This window comes from Saccopteryx bilineata, chromosome 9 (assembly GCF_036850765.1).
Source record: "Saccopteryx bilineata isolate mSacBil1 chromosome 9, mSacBil1_pri_phased_curated, whole genome shotgun sequence".
Classification (NCBI taxonomy): Eukaryota; Metazoa; Chordata; class Mammalia; order Chiroptera; family Emballonuridae; genus Saccopteryx; species Saccopteryx bilineata.
Window position 1 is genome coordinate 60,808,303 of NC_089498.1, and position 16,238 is coordinate 60,824,540.

The 16,238-nt window shown below is 44.1% G+C and overlaps 1 protein-coding gene across 3 annotated transcripts in view; it reads right to left on the minus strand.

Moving 5' to 3' along the window:
- The window catches only part of SLC16A9 (solute carrier family 16 member 9), a 73,282-nt gene extending 61,177 nt beyond the window's left edge, over positions 1-12,105 (minus strand). Inside the window, exon 1 of one of the 3 annotated variants that reach the window (XM_066243217.1) lies at positions 11,735-12,105. The gene's annotated coding sequence lies outside the window, so the exon portion shown is untranslated. Of the gene's footprint in view, positions 1-11,389; positions 11,414-11,734 lie in introns of those variants that run through there. The other 2 variants (XM_066243219.1, XM_066243218.1) reach the window with 2 other exon arrangements.
- Positions 12,106-16,238: the final 4,133 nt, after the last annotated feature.

Sequence of the window (16,238 nt, forward strand, 5' to 3'; positions counted from 1 at the left end):
TTTATGGGGAAAAATATATTACTGGGAGCCATCTCCAAAGATAGCTTCTCACATATACCAAAACTGCCAAATCCTCCCTAAGTACAACCTGGAAAAACCCATACCTCAATAGGGCATGTCCCCGTTTTTAGGGCCCTTTGAGTTCTTGCAAATGGACTTTATTTCCCTGTCCTCTTCTCAAGGATATACATCTGTGTTAGTAATGATTTGTATGTTTCTCCTTTTTTCAATAGGAGGAAGCATTCCCATGCCACAGAGGCACAGCATCAGCAGTGAGTAGAATACCCCTGGAGAAGTACCTTCCTACTTGAGGAACTACCTCAGAGCTCCATGGGAATTTATTTCACAGGACAAATTATACAGTCTGTAAGATCTGGCTGATTTTACAAGTTGTGCTTATTATCCCCAGTCCTCTGGTATTGTAAAATGGACTAATGGAGTAATCAAAACTCGACTGGCGGCCCTGGCTGGTTGGCTCAGTGGTAGAGCGTCGGCCTGGTATGCAGGAGTCCCAGCCAGGGTGCTTCTCCACCCTTCCGCTCTCCTTCCTCTCTGTCTCTCTCTTCCCCTCCTGCAGCCGAGGCTCCCCTGGAGCAAAGTTTGCCGGGGCACTGAGGATGGCTCTGTGGCCTCTGCCTCAGGTGCTAGAATGGCTCTGGTTACAACAGAGTGATGCCCCAGATGGGCAGAGCATCGCCCCCTGGTGGGCGTGCCGGGTGGATCCCGGTCGGGCGCATGCTGGAGTCTGTCTGATTGCCTCCCCATTGCCAACTTCAGAAAAATACAAAAAAAACCCCAAAAACTCTGACTCGCAAAAGCCATAGTTTTTCAATCTGCTTTGGCCTAAGGTTCTTTAATTTTGCTCAACCTAAGATCTACTCCCTTTGGCAAACATAGACTGTCTCCTTTTCAAATTATTACCTGCAGACCCATGAGATATGATCAAGAACTTGCTCTTCTGAAAGGCTACCTCCTGATTCAATATAAATAACTTATATGAGCCTTTAGGCTAACTCACAGTTCATAAAGCAATCTTTCCATAATGTGTTCCTGGGAGACAACATTATAATCTCCAGTCTGCAGGTTATGTCTATTGAAAACGCCATCTCAATAAAAATGCTCTTCAGCCATGAAGGAAAGGACTATAATCATGAGTTACTACTAACCCCTGTGCTGCTAAACTTAAGGGCATTGACTCAAGAATGAACATTTCTTGTTTAAAAAGGACACCCACACCTGAGTGGTCATCTCAGCCTACTAGAAATCTTAAACTGAAAATCTCTAAATAATCCAAGACCACTGCTAGAATTACTATTTGAGGATTGAAGCAGATGGCACCTGATGCAGATGGTTCTCCCAATACCTTGGACCAGGCCAGTCATGCAGGATTCCATCCCTTATACTTGGTCTTCCTTTTGGCCACCTTTTGTTCACTTACTGATTATATTGCTACCATAAACCAATTTTTGTATGAATAAAACTCTTAAGAAAACATTCTTCCTTTCCCTAGATCTTTAGTCTAATTTCAAGATGAACATACTCAGATTGTTATGTCTGCTTACTGCAATGACTGCCCTATTTGCTCTCCAACAGGCTTTTGCTCCCACTATCCGACAGTTACCCAACAGTACCAACTTAAATGACTATTGGATATACACACTTGAGCTAACTATACTCAGGATGAATTAGAATTAAGTGGCTTGGCCCTTAAGCCTTGAAAACTTACGAAACCTAATTTGATTTAACATTGGATTTAAAGTCCTTTTTTATCCTCAAACCTCAAAAAAATGTTGCTGGAACATGTGACCTTTCAATCATAAGGTCTCCTCAAACCACAAGAGGATTACCCATTAATACAATCTGGACTCCTATTGATAACTTGTCTATCTGGTTTGAAGTTATAGAAGGTTTAGGCAGAATCTTGGGTTTTATCCCTTATTTTAATTTTAATTTTTTTTTTAGCGAGAGAGAGAGAGAGAGAGAGAGAGACTGGCAGACAGGAAGGGAGAGGAGATGAGAAGCATCAACTTTCCCTTTCTAATAGTTGTGGCACTTTTACTTGTTCATTGATTGCTTTCTCATACATGTCTTGACTGGGGGGGGGGCTCCAGCTGAGCCAGTGAGACCTAGCTCAAGCCACCAACTTTCGGGCTTAAGCCAGTGACCATAGGTCATGTCTATGATCCCATGTCAAGCCAACAACCCTGTGCTCAAGCTGGTGAGCCCACACTCAAGCTGGTGACCTTGGGGCCTTAAACCTGGGTCCTCAGCATCCCAGGTCGACACCACTGCGCCACCACCTGGTCAGGTGGGGTTTGTCTCTTTAAACATGTGTAACTACACTCTTTCCTATGATTCAGACCAGCATTTCACACCTCAGTGGGCCTTAGGTGACTACAATGTTACCTCTTACAATATCTTTCTGGTGTGGAGAAATTCCAGCAACAATGCCACTCAATCATGGAAATTAGATATTCTTCCACTCTAGAATACTACTAAGGGACTAGATCTAAAGACTTTGGGTGACGAGCACAAACACAATCATCAGTTCAAATGCTATAGAAATGTTTACCTGAAACCTGTGTACTCTTATTGATCAATGTCACCTGATTAAATTTAATTTGCTAAATAAAAAAAAAATGTCTGCTGTTTTGTGGAAAACAAATGAAATCTATCTCTTAGGGAATCCCAGCCTGAAAAGTTGGAATAATCAAATGCTAATCTTCCAATCCTGATTCAATAGGTAGAAACCTCAGGTGCTCTTTCACTCACTCTCATGCTAAATCAGGTGATGACTTTAATGTCTCTTCATTGGCATGCTCTTCCAACCTATGGCAAAGACGAAGTCTCTGCTCCAGATATAGGACTTAATATTTCCCTCAAGTTTGGGTTAAAGGGCCTAATTACACACTCTCACTTGAGAGCACCAGGTGTTTCCTCTTATGTGTGACCCCAAATATATGTCACCTTACCAACCCAATGGTGAGGCAGATGCAGCACTGTTATGTTAGCACCTGATGCTGTCACCAGAAAGACTCTCCCTTCTTCTGCTATTATCCCCAATCTAAGCTCTTTTGTCTATAAACTTCAACCAACATGAATCAAACATAATTGGAGTTTTGAGTATGGTCATTTTGGTGCTCTCTCTACTCAAAACCCTGTAATAGATAGAGGCTTTAGACACACCTTTGCTAGAGCTTTCTTCCCGTGGTATAGAATAACTAAATTTAAAAGGCCTGTCAGGCCTGACCAGGTGGTGGTGCAGTAGATAGTGCATCGGACTGGGATGCGGAGGACCCAGGTTCAAGACCCCGAGGTCGCCAGCTTAAGCGTGGGCTGATCTGATTTGAGCAAAGCTCACCAGCTTGAACCCAAGGTCACTGGCTCGAGCAAGGGGTTACTCAGTCTGCTGAAGGCCCTCATGGTCAAGGCACATATGAGAAAGCAATCAATGAACAACTAAGGAGTTGCAATGAAAAACTGATGATTGATGCTTCTCATCTCTCTTCGTTCCTGTCCATCTGTCCCTATCTATCCCTCTCTCTTTGTAAAAAAAAAAAAAGCCTGTCAGAAATCTTTCTATTCTTCTAGCAAAAGTATTGAACTCTACTGCAACTGGTCTTGAAGAACAACAAAGAATGACTGACAATCTGGGTGAGGTAATATTATAAAATGTTGGGACTCTAGACGTGTTAGCTGAACAACAAGGTTATAGTTGTGCCCTTTGGAAGATGAATCTTGTTTCTCTGTCAACAAATCAGGTAAAGTGATACAATAGCTTGAGGTTCTAAAACAAAGTGTTAAAATCCTTGAACAGAAATAACATTACCCTATAAACTGGGATTGTACATACTTATTTAGCTGGCTGTCTACAAGACCAGGGACCTGGCTTTTTTTTCCTACATTACAGGCTTTAATCATATTGGGTTTTGTGATTATACTGTTCACTACCTTTAATATACTGCTCACAAAAATTAGAGGATATATCGAAGTGAATATGAAGCTATAAATATCTCCGAATTTTTGTGAGCAGTGTAGGTGTCTTACCAAGTGCATCGAACAACAACCACTATCAGAATAATGTAGTCTAATGCCCAGAGACATTACAACAAATAAATCCAACTGAGGCCACCTCTTAAAAAGAACTTTCAATTTGAGGAATATGTGGTTTGGCTCTCTCTACTCCAACAAGCCTCCTTGTTGCTTAGATAGGACCATAAGCCATTCTATGGTACACTCAGGAAGCTGCTTTTGCCTCCTATTCGGGACACAAGATCCCGGGAATGAGTCTTCCTTGAAGAGGGATCAATGCTGCTTTTACAATGATGGACCAACAATACTTCCTCACGGCTCATCATCCGTGCTTTCTATGAAAAAAAAAAAAAATCTAGTTCAAAAAGAGAAAATGTGAGAAAAACCCAGCCAAATGAAGTTGATACTGTCACGAGAGCAATCTAAAATGGATCTGGGAGGTGTTCAGGAAACGGAACTAATCCACTCCCCCCTCATGAAACTGAGTTTTTAAACTTTGGGGTTAAACCCAAACAGGTACATCCCAATATGGTTCCTGGAATGAGCTTTGCATCACTGAAATCCTTATTTTAAACAATATCTTTTCCCCTAGCCATAGATGCAAGCAATTCATCACAGATAGCATAAAGGAAGTGGTCTTGCTAGCACCAAGCACAGCGCTTTCAAAGCACCTTGTGTAATCTCTTTGGGTTTCCATCCAAATGTGTTTTCAGAATTGCAAGTCCAAAACTGTCCCCCAAACAAAGTTTTTGTTTGCCTGGCAGTTTTCGATCAAATTGATTGACATCTCTCATTCCTTGGAACTTATAACCTGGTTTTATCATCAAATCTGAAGGGCTAGCCAAATAATTGTGTAAAAATAAACTGATGTTTTCATTTTTCTGAAGCTGGAAACAGGGAGAGACAGCCAGACAGACTCCCGCATGCGCCCGACCGGGATCCACCCGGCACACCCACCAGGGGCGACGCTCTGCCCACCAGGGGGCGATGCTCTGCCCATCCTGGGCGTCGCCATGTTGCGACCAGAGCCACTCTAGCGCCTGGGGCAGAGGCCACAGAGCCATCCCCAGCGCCCGGGCCATCTTTGCTCCAACGGAGCCTTGGCTACGGGAGGGGAAGAGAGAGACAGAGAGGGAAAGCGCGGCGGAGGGGTGGAGAAGCAAATGGGCGCTTCTCCTGTGTGCCCTGGCCGGAATCGAACCCGGGTCCTCCACACGCTAGGCCGACGCTCTACCGCTGAGCCAACCGGCCAGGGCCTAAACTGATGTTTTGAATCCCAATTTCTTACCAATGTAACATTAGATGGTATATCCAGATGGTTTGATCAAATAATTACCTGATTCTTTCAGAAATGGTTTTTTACATGTTAAACATTCAGAGGTGATTAAAACACTCTCTGAAGTGCAAGGGAGGGTTGACTCATCACTTCATCACTGGAGCAAGGACAAGAACAAACTGTGGCTCAGAGCTGTCGTTCAGAGCCTTCTGTTTGTCCTCCTGCAGTCCACTTAATTCAGTAAAATATGTGATTTCTCTGAACAGCACTCTTGTTTTATTAACTCAGATGCTTCCTTCTCATTGTCAATATCTGCCTTGAGGGTTTTTTTGTTTGTTTGTTTGTTTTTGTTTTGTTTTGTATTTTTCTGAAGCTGGAAACAGGGAGGTGGTCAGACAGACTCCCGCAAGCACCCGACCGGGATCCACCCAGCATGCCCACCAGGGGGCGATGCTCTGCCCATCCGGGCATTGCTCTGTTGCAACCAGAGCCACTCTAGCGCCTGAGGCAGAGGCCATGGGGCTATCCCCAGCGCCCGGGCCATCTTTGCTCCCATGGAGCCTTGGCTGCAGGAGGGGAAGAGAGAAACAGAGAGGAAGGAGAGGGGGAGGGGTAGAGAAGCAGATGGGCGCTTCTCCTGTGTGCCCTGGCCAGGAATCGAACCTGGGACTTCCACACACCAGGCCGCCGCTCTACCACTGAGCCAACTGGCCAGGGCCTCTGCCTTGAGTTTTTCAGTTAGAGTCAGGTCCACTTGTTTGTAAAATATCTCATTGATGTAAAGAACACATCTTAGCCAGTCAAATCCAAAAATTCTAGCTTTAACACATGTTTATTAAAGAATTTCACTGCCTAGTTTTCTTAGGAGCCAAGGTTAGTAAAAATAATTTGAGATTGGAATCTTAAGAAAATCATTACTTTTGTTTCAATATTTATTTTGGGATCCATAGAATATGCTTTAAACAAACAAACAAACACCTAAACTGCTGTATTAACACGACTCATAAAAGCCAAACTCTTATCTTATTCACCTAGTTGCAATTCGAGGACATCCCCAGACAGCTCTATGTTTAAGAAGAGAAACAGGCTGGGTAGTGAAATCTTGCCAGGGTGAAGATGATGAAGATTTCTTTGTCAGCACAATGAGTCAAGCCTATAATACACCTTGTCCAGGAGGAAACCAGCTCTGGGTTCTGGAGTTAAAACATACTAATTGTTCCTAAAAGGAATAATTCATGCAAATAATGAACTGCAGGGGCCTTTGAATTATGCCAATAGCATGATCATCTATAAAATGCATCCTTTGACCTTAAAGGCCTTAAAGATTTATCATACATACTCCAGCACATGACAGAGAGTGTCTCTACAGTTTTCATAATTTAGGTATGGTGAGCATAGAAATATGTTCTAGTAAAGGGGAAGAAATGGGTTAGAGATAAAATGGAGTAAGGGTAGGAACATGGAAGTCTGATGCCAAAAGGAAACAGGAACGATCTGGAAAATTGGCAGTGCTTGGGCCAAATCTGATCTCTACATCTCTAGAGGTGTTTTGCTTGGTCTGCCCAATTTTTACTTTATTGTAATTTAACTTAATTTTTAGCAATTTTGAATAAATTATCAGTGTTTTAAAACTGGAAGACTTTGCATAAAAATGTAAATTTCCAGGTTCTCTTGAAAAATCATAAGGTCTGGCAACATTGGGCCCTCGTCTTAGGTAACAACTGTCTAGAACTGAGTAACTTTGGTCTTCATTGAACAGGCATGTTCTCGCTGGCTCCTTCCACTCCCTCATGTCTCCATGACACAGGACCAAGACTAACTTGCATTTAGAGTGTCCCCTGTGCTCTCCTGATATCCCCCCACCCCAATCTGCTTTGCTCATTTATGGTGCTTATCTCCCCTGGGTGACACTTGGGAACTTGCTGCCACTGATCTTATCAACTTTTCATTTCCCCATCTGTATGAGGAAACTGAGGTTGAGAGATGTCATGCTAGGGCAGAAACCAGAGCAAGATCCCTTGCTGACCAATCCAGTGAAGAGTCACCTATTTCCAAGTATTGCTCTCAGGTTCAGAGAGAAAATGGAAGTATTTTTAAATCACTCAGAGTCTGAAAATTGATGAAAAGATCTAGAGATTTAACAGAGAGAAGTATAGGCAAAATAAGGGCCGGACATCTAGATACAAGTTGATTATATATAACACCCTCTATATCTCAAACCTTTTTTTTTTATATAGAGATAGAGAGAGAGTAAGAGAGAGTGATAGATAGGGACAGACAGACAGGAACGGAGAGAGATGAGAAGCATCAATCATTAGTTTTTCATTGTGACACCTCAATTGTTCATTGATTGCTTTCTCATATGTGCCTTGACTGGGGGCCTTAAGCAGACTGAGTAACCCCTTGCTTGAGCCAGAGACCTTGGGTCCAAGCTGGTGAGCTTTGCTCAAACCAAATGAGCCCACACTCAAGCTGGCGACCTCGGGATCTCGAACCTGGGTCCTCTGCAACCCAGTCCGACACTCTATCCACTGCATCACCGCCTGGTCAGGCTATCTCAAACTCTTAAATTAACCATGCTCCTTATACTGCCAGGTTCTTGTTGCATCTTATCTCTGCTTCACACAACCCATATCCAGAAAGCTTGGCCCCAATAGTAGTGTTCTAGTAAATAAATCTATGATAATGCTATCTAAACTGATGTGTTCTTTTGCTTAATATGATTTACATAATGTGTACATGATAATGTGGAGTCCAGTCAGTTTTCAGAATACATACTTTAGTATGCTGTATACAAACTAGTATATTTGCTATATCACTTTCAGAATAAAAATGAAGACATAGCAACATATATGGTATGAAAAATACAAAAAGATCTAGTACAATGTGGGGGTTCACTGAATAATGAGAATAATAGTTAATATTGACACTCTTCCAGAGATTCTGGCAGGTCTTGTCTTTGTATTCAATGCTATCACATTCATTAATGTTTCTCTTATCCCATATCCTATCTTTTCTCAAAGAGCTTAAGGGTTTCTTTTGAATGGGTCATAAATGTACAAGATCACATAATAGTTTGAAGATGTGTTAAAATACTGAAATATGTGATTGTGTAAATTAAAATTAACCAGAATGATGTGTGAGGTAAAGCATGGTGACTACAGTTAATGTACTGTATCATATATATGAAATTGCTAAAAGAATAAATATTAAAAGTTTTCATCAATAACAAATTTGTATATGTGGTGATGAATGTGAAGTAATACACTATTGTATATCAATTATATCTCAATTTAAAAAAATAGAATGATGGGAATGAGGAGTCAAAGGAAAACAGAAAGAAACACTTCTCCAACAGGTAGCAGGCCCAATCTCTCACTACCATTAATAATAGTTACTATGTATTAGGACCTTGTAAGTGATAGCACAGTTGATCCAAGAATACACTCTCAAGACTGACTTCTTGGGTTCAAATACTGGTCCCATCATTTACTTAACTAAATAACCTTATGAAATCTCAGACTAAGGTAAAAGCCATAAGGAGTGTTGGCTCACTTGACATATCATGTTTAATAAACATTAATAATAACAACTATTATTATTGGCAATTAAAACAGAAAATAGAAGCTGTATTTACTCTGTATATTGGGAGAGAAGAGGTATTTTCCTATCCAAAGTTTTAATCAAACTAGTTGCTATACAATAAGATCGCAGATTTGGGAGGGCTAGGGAGACACTAGATTTAAATAAAAATTAGATTTAAATAATGGGACACTTCTTCTGAAAAACTAGCAGCACCATACGATCATTTCTAGAGATCAGATTTGTCCTGAGCACTCTCAAAAATTGAAGGTTATTCAGAACACATTCCTCTTTTATAGTAACATTTATGGGAACCAAATATCACCACAATTTTTTCATTTACTTATTTTAGGGAGAGCTCACAAAAAATGAACTTTAAGGTATGAATTACAGTCAACACTAACACTATTAATGTAAATATAATAATAACATTTTAATTTCTTAGTATGGCTTGTCATGTTCTCCATAATCTAGCCCCATCCTACTTCTAAGCCTATGTACCTTAAACTCCAGGCTCCAGTCATGCCAACCTGCTCTTCTACCTGTGAACACACCAGACCTCCAGACCTCTGTACTATCCATTCCATTGAGGAAAGCCTCCTCCTTCCCCAGGTCCCAGCTCAAATGCTACACCCACCACAGAACTTCTAAGTTCTTAACTTTACACAAACCTCTCCTTTTTTCTGCCATTTTAAATCATACTATTGATATTGCTGCCCTACAAGTCCAATCACATGCTCTGGTATTGAAGAATATCTATAAACATGTCTGTCTTTGCCCATAGGCTAAACTTCTTGAAGGCAAGAACCATGCGTTCTTTCCATGAATTTAGTGTTAAGTTATAGTTGTCTCACAATCTACAGGGAATACGCTGATATTTATAAAGAAACTCCCAAAGAAAAAGCCAGCTAGTACAAAATATATACATTCTTCCAATTTTTAATTAAAGTCACTGGGTGATTCTTGGAAAGCTATAGCTTGATATGCATGACACTTTCTTTTGCACTTTCCCACTGTTGTTCTATACACAATTGCATTCTATTAATTAAGTTCAAGAAATATCTCAAGAAAAAGTTGGGTGTTCAAAAGACTGGGGGGGGGGAATAAGGAAATAAAGCTAGCATACGTGACCAAATCTGTCTAATTGTCATCCTCTAGCTCAGGTTTCATGACCAGATCCACCCTCAAAGCACCATGATCTACCCTGATACTGATTCAGACACCAATCAATGCATATACCATCAGCACCCTCTTTTTCAAAGTCACAGTTAAAAGTCAGAAGTTGAAAGAGATCTCCTAGTGTCGTGATCGACCTCTCCATATCTCTTCTTTCCTTATATTTATCCTGTTGATATGAAGGATCCTTGTTATCCCACTTGCTTACACACAAAAGAAAAGAAACAGAAAAGGATGTTCTTAAGCAGTCAGTGATGCTACAAGTGTGAGTTTTTGCAAAATTGCAGGTTAAATTATTTCATTATGTAATTTCCACTTCTCTGGACCTTTAAAAAAACATTATTGGCCATGATATGGGTACTAAAACCTCTTCTTTGCATTCACATGTTATTTAAAAGAAGGTGTAATTGTATAATGAATAATCAGTGCTTTCACTTCAGAATCTTGCCTGGTTTCTTCAGTCCTCCACCTGAACCAGCCAGAACAATTCCTCACAGCTGAGGCCAACCCAAATCTAAGAAATGGTAAGGACATACCAAATTAATGGAATTTATGGAATGTGTGACTACTCTGGAGGGGTGTGTGTGTAAATTCACCTACAATCAGAATTACTATCCAGGTTAATTCAAGATTAATACACACACACACACACACACACACTCACACCCAAGCTAACTGTGACACCAAAAATTGGTCAAACAATGTTATATTGAATAACATACTATGTAAGTAATATATTTAGTGTAAATCTTGTCCTAACTTCTGAAATGGAACAACCTGTGCTGGATTAGACCTGGCATCCCAATAACTGTTGATTTGTTTTTGATGACCAACTTTTAAGTGGTTATCAGTTGTTTCCAAAGCTCTGGGCGCTGCCGAAGCCGGAGTCGATTATCTAAGGCGAGCCACAGATGTAGTCTTCAGCACGAAGTCCTCCCAGGTTCCCGCTGGTGTGCAGGAGGCCCAGGTGCCGCTGTCTTTCCTCGCAGCAGCGGGGGCAGGGCTCCTGCGTCCGCTGGGGCTGCCCGGGTTGATCTAATGGTGCTGGATTTGGTTTTACGGTGCAATTATCTGCCTGCAATGCGAGCCGCTTTCCTGACAGCCCAAGAGAACGCGGGACGTCCCAACCCCGACCCCTTCCGGGGGCACCTACTCCCAACCCAGGCACTCGGAGGCCTTGATGCCCCCTGGGAAACAGAGGCTCACAAGAGGCGTCCTGACCCCCTCCCCCTCCCCCTCACACACACACACACACACACACCGCCCGCTGTGTCACCAGCAGCCCCAGATGCTGTCTCCGGAGTCCTGGGACAGATCTCTCACCATGAACCCAATCCGAGGACACCGTCCTCCCTCCAGGACCTCATTTCTCTCCCGCTCTCTTTCAACCCTGTTCAGAACGCCGCCCTCAGATTCCTGAGAAAACTTGCCCTCCGTGGAGATCCAGCCCATCAGAAAAGGCTGTCGCGGGCACACCGAGTTCAGGGCAGCCCCCGGCACGCAGCCCAAACCAGAAACCAGTTCCGAGCTGTTTGGCCTCGGTGACAGCGCCTCCGCCGCCGCTTCCTCCTGCTCCAAGTCGGCGGAGTTACTTCTCGCCGCCGGGAGGCTCGACTGCACGGCGGCCGCCTACCCTCGGGACCCTCCCCACCAGCTGCAGCCCCTTACCTGTGCGCCCGCCTCGGTGGGGGCTCCGGGGCGCAGCGCGGGGCAGGGCGCTCGGGGTGGGCCGGGCGGGTGGTGCAGTGGGGACCTCGGCCGCCGCTGTCCCCTGCGCTCCGGGCCTGCCGGTTGCCTATTTATCCAGGGGCCCAGCCCCAGCCCCGGCCCCGGCCCCTGCCCCTGCCCGAGTATTGGGCAATCCGTGCCGCTATGCGCTGCCCCGGGAGCCGCCGCCCTCTGCCCCCGCCGAGCTCCGCAGCGGCGGCGGCCACATGGAGGGAGGGAGCCGGCTCTCTCCTCGGGGCTCCACCTTCTCTTTCTCCGCCTCCTCCTGGGAAGTTTTTCTCTGTATCCTCGCTCCCCACCTCCAACACACACCACACACCCCTCTCTTTTTTGCGGGACACCCTGGCCAGTCTGAACCGGTTATAGCTGCGCGGGTTGCTGGGGGAAGGAGGAGCAGGGAGGAGGCGGCGGAGGAGATGGAGGCGAAAAAGCGGGCGGTAGGGGCGCTGCTCCAGCTATTGCGGCCCCGAGACGTGCCGGGCCAAGCCGGCCAGACGCAGGGAGGGCACTACCAGGGCCCGGGCCCGGGCCGAGAGCCACCAAGGCGGCGGAGCGTGCCACCACCCGCCGGGCGCCCTCTCCGTGCACACACGAGCGCGCCCAGCCTCGCACCGCTCCGGCCCTCCAACGACCCGTGCGCCTTTGAGGGGATCCCAGGTACAGACAGCAGAGCAAGTCGCCCCTGGTCTCCCAGCCTCTTGGGGCCGCCGGGCGCCCTTCTGGCCGGAGCTGTATACCCGGCTGGCAGTGATCCCAGAGAAACGGGCTCCAGAACTCTGTGGAGTTTGTGCTCCTGGGGTTGAGAAGTGGGGATGCCAAGTGCTGTCCTTTGTGACAGCTCCACGGAAAGGAGGGAGTCCCCGAAGTGCACACGGCGTGCTGAGGGGGAGAGGCTGCATCTGAGGACATTCTGTCTGCCCGGCAGGTGGATCGCACTGACAGTACACTCACCTTTGGAAAGATAATGGGCTGTATGGTGGATACGGGCTGTATCCCCACAATCACTGCAGCTGACGGGGACAGTTCATAGGTGCCAGGGGCTCACCTGGTATAGGAGCCCTCTAAAGGAACATGTGCCTTTTAGTTTCCTGTGCATGTACATATTTCTTGACAAGGGACACCATACCTTCTAGAAGCCTTTTTTGTTTGTTTTTTAACTAGGAAGAGTGGTGATTGGGAAGAGAAAGCAACATCGATCTGCAGTTCCACTTGTTTATGCTTTCATTAGTTGATTCTTTATGTGCCTTGACCAGTGGCAATCTAACCCTTAACCTTGGTGTATCTGGAGGGTGCTCTAACCCAGTGGTCCCAACCTTTTTTGGGCCACGGACCGGTTTAATATCAGAAAATATTTTCACGGACCGGCCTTTGGGGAGGGACGGATAAATGCACAAAATAAAATTATGCGACTGGAGTAAAAACTGGTATTTTTAAATTATTTTTATTTTATTTTTTCATTTCAGAGGAGAGAGAGAGAGAGAGAGAGAAGGTAGGGAGGAGCAGGAAGCATCAATTTTTATTTTTTTTATTATTATTTTTTTTCCTTTTTGTATTTTTCTGAAGCTGGAAATGGGGAGGCAGTCAGACAGACTCCTGCATGCGCCCGACCGGGATCCACTCAGCATGCCCACCAGGGGGCAATGCTCTGCCCATCCGGGGCATCGCTCTGCTGCAACCAGAGCCATTCTAACGCCTGAGGCAGAGGCCACAGAGCCATCCCCAGCGCCCGGGCCATCTTTGCTCCAATGGAGCCTTGGCTGTGGGAGGGGAAGAGAGAGACAGAGAGGAAGGAGAGGGGGAGGGGTGGAGAAGCTGATGGGCACTTCTCCTGTGTGCCCTGGCCGGCAATCGAACCCCGGACTCCCGCACGTCAGGCCGACGCTTCACCACTGAGCCAACCGGCCAGGGCAATTTTTAAATATAATTGTCGAACTTACGAGACAAGCGTCAAGAGTGAGTCTTAGACAATGTAACAGAGGGAATCTGGTCATTTTTAAAAAATAAAACATCATTCAGACTTAAATATAAATAAAACGGAAATAATGTAAGTTATTTATTCTTTCTCTGCGGACCAGTACCAAATGGACCGGTACCGGTCCGCGGCCCGGTGGTTGAGGAACCACTGCTCTAACCAACTGAGCTGCCGGCCAGGGCCCTCTACTAGCTTTTCAAAAGAAGGTTTGGGCCATCCATCATCAGGATGGGAAATTCCCTTATACAGTGATGTACTGAACACTCTGGTTTTGACTTAGACAAAGACCCTACACCTTGCAAAGGGTTGGTTTCTGAAGTCCAGATTAAGCTGCCTACCTTCCTGAGCCTTGGTTTCCTCATCTTGCCTGTGAGATGACAATTTAAAAAATAACAACAACAAAAGAAACCCCATGTGGACCACATACCATTCTTCTCTACCCAATTTGCTGACTTTCAGATTATGGGGAAGAAAATGACCAGTGCTAGCTGGTATTTGGCTTTGTCCTAGGAGGGGAAAAGGTTAGGGGGCAAAAATTAAGTAATAGTAAGATAAGAGAGAGGTGGTCCCAGGAATAGTTTCTGTAAAGAAAAATGGAGAGGTGATGCTGTCCACCTAAAATGTATTTCTTAGGAGAAGGAATATAGGACCTTTTCATCATGGTCTATTTTTAGCTTAATAGTTACTCACTTGTATTCACTTTGTCTAAATGCATTGACCTATACATTGATACTTTGGGTTCTTTTCAATATATGTTTCAATAAAAAATATTTTTTACTTTTTTTCTTTGATTCAAAACTCTCCCAAACACCAGAGCAAATGTCCTCTTGGTCAAACCAGTTAGTGTATGTGAAGTTATATTGGGGGGGGGGACAAGGAATTCCTGCTTGAAAATATTTGTTTCCAATATTTCAATCCACAAGTTGGTTTCTGAAGTTGCCATGTACCTGTTCTCATATCCACCTAATTTCCCTAGATTTCTTTAAAGAGAGTAAGTATATGACCAGCACTCCACATCTGCTCAGACTAATTCACACCTATCAATTAAGAACTGGAAATGAGCTTATGCTAACACACAACATGGACCAACTTTTCAGCATAAGACTGGATTCCAGAGGTCAAAGACTCAAATGCCTGTAGGTACAGACTCAGTGTGATGAATGAAGTGGGCAGAGGGAAGCCTGAAGAATTTAGGGAGAACGGAAGCTGGGTCTGGGGCCATTGGCAACCTGGCTTAGAGAATTACTGCCAATCTGGAATGTGAAAATTGCCCTCATCCCCTTCTGAAGGTTCATTGTTCAGTCACACTTCAGCAGAGCATTTAGACATGCAAGAGAACACAGAAGTCTAATCAAACCCTGCCGTTTTACCTATGAATGGAATTTGACCCAGAGAAGCTAGGGGTGTACTTCTGATCACCCTTCCCCCTGGGGTGGAGAGTAGGGATGGGGAGCAGGTTGGGAGGGACAAGACTAAAACCATCTCCTTACTATCTAGTTTTTGCCACCAGTGACATGAGGATGTAAGATTTGCTTGCAAGGTGAGGGTCAAATAAGTTCAATATTACCAGCTTTATGGCTCTGTGCTGTCCCTGGCCTTACAGTCTCTCTTGAGCCCAGAAGTTAATGTACTTTCAACAGGATGAAGTGAGAGAAAAAGGCAGGTCATTTAAGTGGTCTGGTTTAAATGAACCTCCACTGGGAAGAAAGAAACCCAAGGGAAAGTATTTAAAGAAAACACAAAGAAGTTTGTCCTTTACCTTACGTTATTATTACGGAGCATTTATTAATTTATTATTCATGATTTGTGAAATAGTCTAAGGTCTTCTTAGACCATTTGTTGCCTCAGTCTTTTAGCAAATAAGATGGAGGAATAAACCTGAAATTGCTCTGCAAGCCTTATCCCAGCAGCAACAGAGGGCAGAGAAAGGCATGAGCTGGTCATCAGAGGAGGGTGGGACATTTGCACAGCACCTGAGTTGCTGGTCCAGCACCTGCCTGGTTGACCACACTTTCCTTTCCGACTTGTTATACCAGGGTAGATTTCTTTTCTTTTGTACACATGTCCTTCCCCTGTTTATGGATAACAGCATAGCTATATAGGCACTATACTTTGGAATAAAAATAATCAACAAAAATATTTAGAGTTTTTATAGTTGTTAGCTCAGAGATCTAAAAATAATTCTATTAATTCCATTTGATTCCTTCACACTCTAACAGTAAAAGATCAGGAAATAATAGAAGTGGATAAATCTTTTTTGCTCTTATGTTTATGGAATTTTTGTTGAAAGGACAAATGTTCAAGTGAACTTTGTTGTTACTAAATGCCATGTCATATTTTTACTTGCAATTCTACAGAATATTGTTTTGTCTTTTTTTTTTAAGTGAGATGAAGGCAGATAGTGAGACAGATTCCTGCATGGCCCCCGACCTACTGGGATCCACTGGGCAACCCTGTCTGTGCCCGATGCTC